Raw genomic sequence first — 6,055 nt, 5'->3', positions numbered from 1 at the left:
GTCGTCGTTATCGTTCCCCTCGCACGTTTTATTTCTCCGGTTTCAGCGTTTTTGCTCCACAACTACAGCGCGCAGTTTACTTTGTGTGCACTAACATGGACTCGAGTCACCCAGCGCCACCTCTGGCCAAGTGCCACAGCCTACAGCCAGATCAACTTGTGACACATCTGCACCACGTTTGAATTTGTTTCATGCACAACACATTTGTACCTTTCAATTGTGTCCGTTTGTGCGTCATGCAAATAAACCTTTGACATGAATGAAATGATATAATATATTTATTATTGGCCTACATTTGTACAAAATTCCAAATTATATACACAAAGTCATAGAAATCACCATCCCTGTTCATCATGATTTTTTTTTTTCAATTGATTACCAGGTTATTTGTCCAATTAATTACTGTACAACTAATTTTTTTTTATTGAATCTCCACACAGGATATGCTTGCAAAGGTGGAGTATGGGGGAGTGCAGAAGTATGTCAAAGTTCCAGAAAGTGATGGATGCTTTCATTTCCACCAGTTTCTTAAAGATGATTTGTACTCATGTGCAATTTAAATGAGTATAAAATTATCACCTATAAGTGATCAACAGTAAAACTTGGTGGTTTTAATAGTATAGTGACATTTCGGATTTCTTTGTTTTAGTTATGGACAAGTTCAGCTTGCAGCCTCAATTCTTCACAGAAGGTGTACTCATCCTCACTGATACCTCTGACACTGAAGTTGACGCAGACATTTTTGATGAGCTGGTAAAGTCTGGAGTTCGAGCTTTCAAAGTTGGATATAGAATGCAGACAGCAACAGGTACAGTAGATCCATAATAATTTAGAGGAGTACATTTCTTCATGATCTTCAAAGTTTACATGAATATTAGCCAGATTTAACAACCTTTCAGATTCCAATTTTCTTCTTTGAAAAACTGTAAAATGCTTTTACATGTTGAGTGCATGTTACATGCTGTTATCAGATATAATTTATGTGGTTGAACATTATTGCAGTTGTTGTGACTTCTCATATGCATTTTGCACGTTTTTTTTTCAATGCCTTTTATGTCCGTTTTTTTCCCCTTTAAGACATTGAGATCAGTGTGTTTGACGATGAATCAGAGTCATCGGTACAGCCAATCCCTCTTGCCCTCCTGACATCACCAGTTTCATTGTCAGACCATCCATCGTCCCCAGCTTCTACCAGTTCATCAGATTCAACTATGATCCTCAAAAGTACAAAGAACAGGAAGAAGGGCCTACAAGAGCTTGATCGCGATGAAGCAAAGCAGGTCAAAAGCAAAGCCTAAAGCAATTTCCAGTGCTTAACAGCATTTTACAAACACTAACTTTTTTATAATTTGCTTCAGTTTAATCAGTATGACTTTTTTTTTTTTTTTTAAACAGAAGGTGTGTAGTGTCCTGAGCTCAAACCCAAAGGGTGAAGAAATTTTCAATGAATACGACAAAACTAAAACACTGTCAGATCCAACTCGTCGACAAATGGTCAACATACTGGTTGCAGATATGATAGAATCACACGGGTAAGTATTCTTTGATGATCATAAAAACAATTGTCGAGTGAGCAGAATAGCAATACACTTTGTTTTGTTTTTGAAAGGAGGATTCCGCCCATAAGTGTTCGGACTAACTATGCACTGGGGATTGCAACGCTTTTTTCATATCTCCAAGATCCTTACTCAAAAAATGGCTATGTAAGTGTTATCTCTGAAACGCAACATCTCTGTAATTTATACATGTTGTTAAAGTGGTACCAAATATGCATTCCTTTGTTGCATTTTTTTGTTGTGTATGTTTTTTGTTTGTTTTTGTGTGTGATTGATGTGCATGCATGAGCAGGAACATTACTATGATCCGGAGGCTAATACTGGCTATCTTGCTTGGAGACTCAAGACTGTCCAACGCAATATCTATGATGATGCTAGTGGGTGTCCCAGGCCAAACTTCCAGAACAGTCCAACAACCCGAAGAGAATCTTTGTTTGTTAGTGGACAGCTTTTTGGTGAGGAGTGCAGAGAGGCTCTGTCTGTTATTAGACACTCAACAGATAGGTCTGTGGTTAAAGAGAAGATGAAAGCTACTTTTGAATATAGACAGAAGCTGGTACATGACCCAGATGCAACATCATCAATCTTGGATGTCTTCCCTCGTTTCCTTGATACACCGGGGTTGGTGAGTATATTTTTAGACATTTCATGATCTGAAACTAAAGATAACATTTTGCCACGAACATGTAAGTAACCAGTATTTGGTTCCTGTTTTGTCTTATTAATAGATTGATCAGGATTTTGCAATGATGCTTGGAGATGAGGCCTCTGGAAGATTTCTTACAAAGTGGTCTTCGTATTTCAAGCAAAAAATCATCGCAGAAAGCCAAAGTCTTCCATCAAGTCCTTGTGTTGAGGAGTTACGAGCATCTTTTGATACGGAGGCTTCAAATGACTGGGGTAAATTTGGACAGTGTTTCAGTATATAAAATACTTTCATTTCCATTTGTCTGTCCTAAAACAGTTAACTGAGCGGAAATAGACTAGTAAATTAGTAATTTATGCATCCTTGTGGTTGTAAGCATTTCCAGAAATCTCATCATTTAACTGCTTATTTTCCAACTGTTTTCTAGTTCATGTTTAACCTTTTGTCTCAAATGTGCTTTTTGTCTTTAAGGCTGGGATAGTGACATGGCAGCTCTTCTGTTGTTGCTGCATCTCCTGCCCCCAACATCAAAAGGCCACAAAAAAAACCAGCAAAAATTAGCTCTGCACAGGCAGCCAATCATCTTGTGAGATTCGTCACGGTATGCTCTATTACTCTACTCTATTTTTTTGTAAAAACTGTTTGTAATTAATGATTTTTGGTCCATGGTAAGCCACAAGATAAAAACAGAAAGTATAAAAGCAGTAAATTAATTACCTTTTGTGTATTTGGTATGAAATCATGCTGTATCTATAGATATTAGAAGAGATAAAATCTGGTATGGCTTTCCTTTCCAAAATAAGTTAATCCACAGATTTGGGTTCAGCACACACTCATTGCACCTGCAAACAGAAGAATGTGAACTTCAAAAATAAAGCATTACTCTGTTTTATTCTACTTGGATCCATTTGTGTTAAGATGGGTTACTTGCTTGGGCCCATAGACCTTATATGCAAGCCAAACAGTTGAAAAGAAAATTTTACTCATGATTGAAATGTGCTATTCAAATTCCAGGATGGAGTCAGCCTCACTACTTTCCTGGAGAAAGCTAACACCAGGCAGCCCTTCCTTCTCTGCATTGGTGAGCAAAAGAAGAACATTCAGAGGTTCTTCATCATTGTAGACCAGAAAGCTATCCCATGTGATGCTCCAACTTCAGTGGCTGCTTTTGATGGGCTTTTCAAAGCACACTTTGTCTTCAGCCTCTCATATGATGAAGCTCTTTCCAGTTTCTACACCTTCATTCAAACCACAATCTACAACATTGATGTTGGAAACACAAAAGAAAGCCCTCGAGTCAAGGAACTGAGAGCACGTCTGCTGCGAGACCGTTAAATGCCCGTAAGGTCCACACGCTTTTAGGAGGATTTAAAAAAAAAAGACTATTTGACAATGTTCAAATGTTTTGTTTGTAAAATGCACCACAAAAATTGTTCAGTTCTTTGTCAACATTTAAAATTTCATCATGGTTTATATCCAAACAAAAATCTGCGTTTAAAATGTGGAGAGCAGGGATGTTTTTCGTCTTTTTGTACTTACAATGGCTTTAGAAAACATCTTCATAATGTACATAGTCATTATCATGATAAACATGTAGGGATGGAACAGGAAGTTGCCCAACAAACACATTCTCTAGGAGACTCTTTTAGTGATCAACCATCTACTTCTGCATCTGTATCACAGGTTCCCACTGTTATTTCACAGGACTCCCTTGTTGGAATGTGTGGATCTATTGGCGCTCACTTACAAGCTTCTGGTCTTACTGAAAGTGCTGTTCAAACAATAATTTCTTCTGTTGAGGAAGTTGTCAGTGATGTTCAGAGTCAAGCAAGAGAAGTAGTACTCCAAACATTTTCCCCTGATAGTAAGGAATCAGACATTTACAAAAGAGTTGAGCACAATTTAAACCAATTAGATAACCCCTTTTCAAAATTTAACACTGAGAAAAAAAGACAGAAATATTACGATGAAAAATGGGAAATAGTTGAGCCTAAAGAATTTGTACTTGGTGTAAGATTGGATACACGTAGACATAGAACTACAGGGGTTTATAGCAAAACACCTGTCAGAGACAAATACATGTATGTGCCCATCTTAGGTACAATACATTCAATTTTCAAGAATAAAGACATGAGAGAATGCTTCTTGCATGAGAAACAAACATAAGCTGGGTTATACAAAGATATTAAAGATGGATTATATTTCCAAAACCATCCTCGGTTTTCACAACAGAAATATGCTCTACAGATTTTACTGTATTACGATGATTTTGAAACTGCTAACCCTTTAGGTTCGAAGAAAGGGATCCACAAACTGGGCTGTATTTAGTTCACTATAAAAAACCTCCCACCAAAGATTAACTCTGTGCTGATGAATGTACATCTAGCTGCTCTTTTCTACACAGAAGACTTGAAGAAATATGGTTTTGAAGAAATACTAAAGCCTTTGATTGATGACTTGAAAATTTTAGAAACTAAAGGAACCCTGCTTCCCTTTACTGAAGAGCCAGTGTTTGGTTCTGTTGCTCAAGTTACAGGAGACAATCTTGCTTTAAATGGCTTACTAGGTTTTGTTGAATCGTTTAGTGCAACAAACTGGTGTAGGTTTGGTTTAGTAAACAAGGAAGAAATTCAGTCTGTGTTTAATGAAGACAGTTCGGACATTGTTCTGCGCTCCAGAGAACTTCATATTGAACACTGTAATGCATTAAGTGAAGACCCTGCTCTCACTTCCGTTTATGGAGTTAAAAGATCTTGTGTGCTCAATTCATTGGAATATTTTCACAGCACTGACAATTATGCAGTTGATATAATGCACGATTTATTGGAAGGAGTTGTGCAGTATGAGCTCAAACTTTTTTTTCAATACATGATCAAAAATGGCTACATCTCCATTACCACATTACTTGACAGAATACAGACGTTTAATTATGGTTTTGTAGAGCGTAAAAATAAACCAAGTGGGTTAAAAATAGATGATAACAGCAAACACTTAGGTTTAAATGCCATTCAGTCATTATGTATCCTACGCAATACTCCTAATTTTTGGAGACATAGTTGAGCGGGACAATAGCCACTGGAATTTTGTTCTCCTGTTGTTGCAAATTGTTGATATTGTGTTGTCCCCAGTCCTTACTGATGGCATGATATGTTACTTAAAACATCTGATCTGTGATCACCATAACATGTTTAAAAACTTGTTCCCTGGTAGAAAATTAATTCCTAAACACCACCTAATGATTCACTATCCAAGGTGTATTAAGAAAATATGCCCTCTTATCCACATATGGTGTATGCGTTTCGAAGCAAAACACAATTTTTTTTTAAAAGGGCTGTCAAAAATTTTAAAAACCTTACACAATCTCTAGTAAAGCAACATCAGCGTCAATTGGCCTTTTACTATGAAAACTATTGTTTTAAAAGATTTCAGTTCGGTCCTTTAAAATTAAAAAGAGTTGATAGCATGGAAGGTGGACATTTGTTGTGCGAGTCATTAAATGTAGATTCATGTGTAAATGTTTCAACTACAAATTGGGTTAGAAATTATGGCACTGAATACCAGGTTGGTTTGTTTTTATGCACTGGAATGTCCAGTGATCTACCAGTCTTTAAGAAAATTTGCTATATCATAATACATGAACAACATGCATTCATAATAGGCTGTACTGTCAACACCTTGTACTTTGATGAACACTTTCATGCATACTGCATTGAAGAAAAAAGTAATGAGCATGCTGTTATTTCAATTGACCAGCTCACCTATGTTAGACCCTTTGACAAGCAATATTCTAATGAAAATGAGAACATATACATTATTCCATATTGTTACATGTTTTAGAAAATGTTTTGAAGTT

General features: G+C 36.7%; 1 pseudogene across 1 annotated transcript; it reads left to right on the top strand.

Annotated features, from left to right (window-relative positions):
• The first annotated feature begins 552 nt into the window (after positions 1–552).
• Positions 553–5,888, top strand: LOC146512309 (uncharacterized; annotated as a pseudogene). The gene is made up of 8 exons (XR_014875616.1): positions 553–808; positions 1,078–1,280; positions 1,396–1,532; positions 1,610–1,703; positions 1,849–2,181; positions 2,285–2,456; positions 2,674–2,803; positions 3,217–5,888. The product of XR_014875616.1 is annotated as an uncharacterized LOC146512309 (transcript).
• The last annotated feature ends 167 nt before the right edge of the window (positions 5,889–6,055 follow it).

Source organism: Neolamprologus multifasciatus, chromosome 8 (genome assembly GCF_963576455.1).
Source record: "Neolamprologus multifasciatus chromosome 8, fNeoMul1.2, whole genome shotgun sequence".
NCBI lineage: Eukaryota > Metazoa > Chordata > Actinopteri > Cichliformes > Cichlidae > Neolamprologus > Neolamprologus multifasciatus.
Note: the sequence above shows the minus strand (reverse complement) of the source record. Positions and strands in the feature narration are given on the sequence as shown.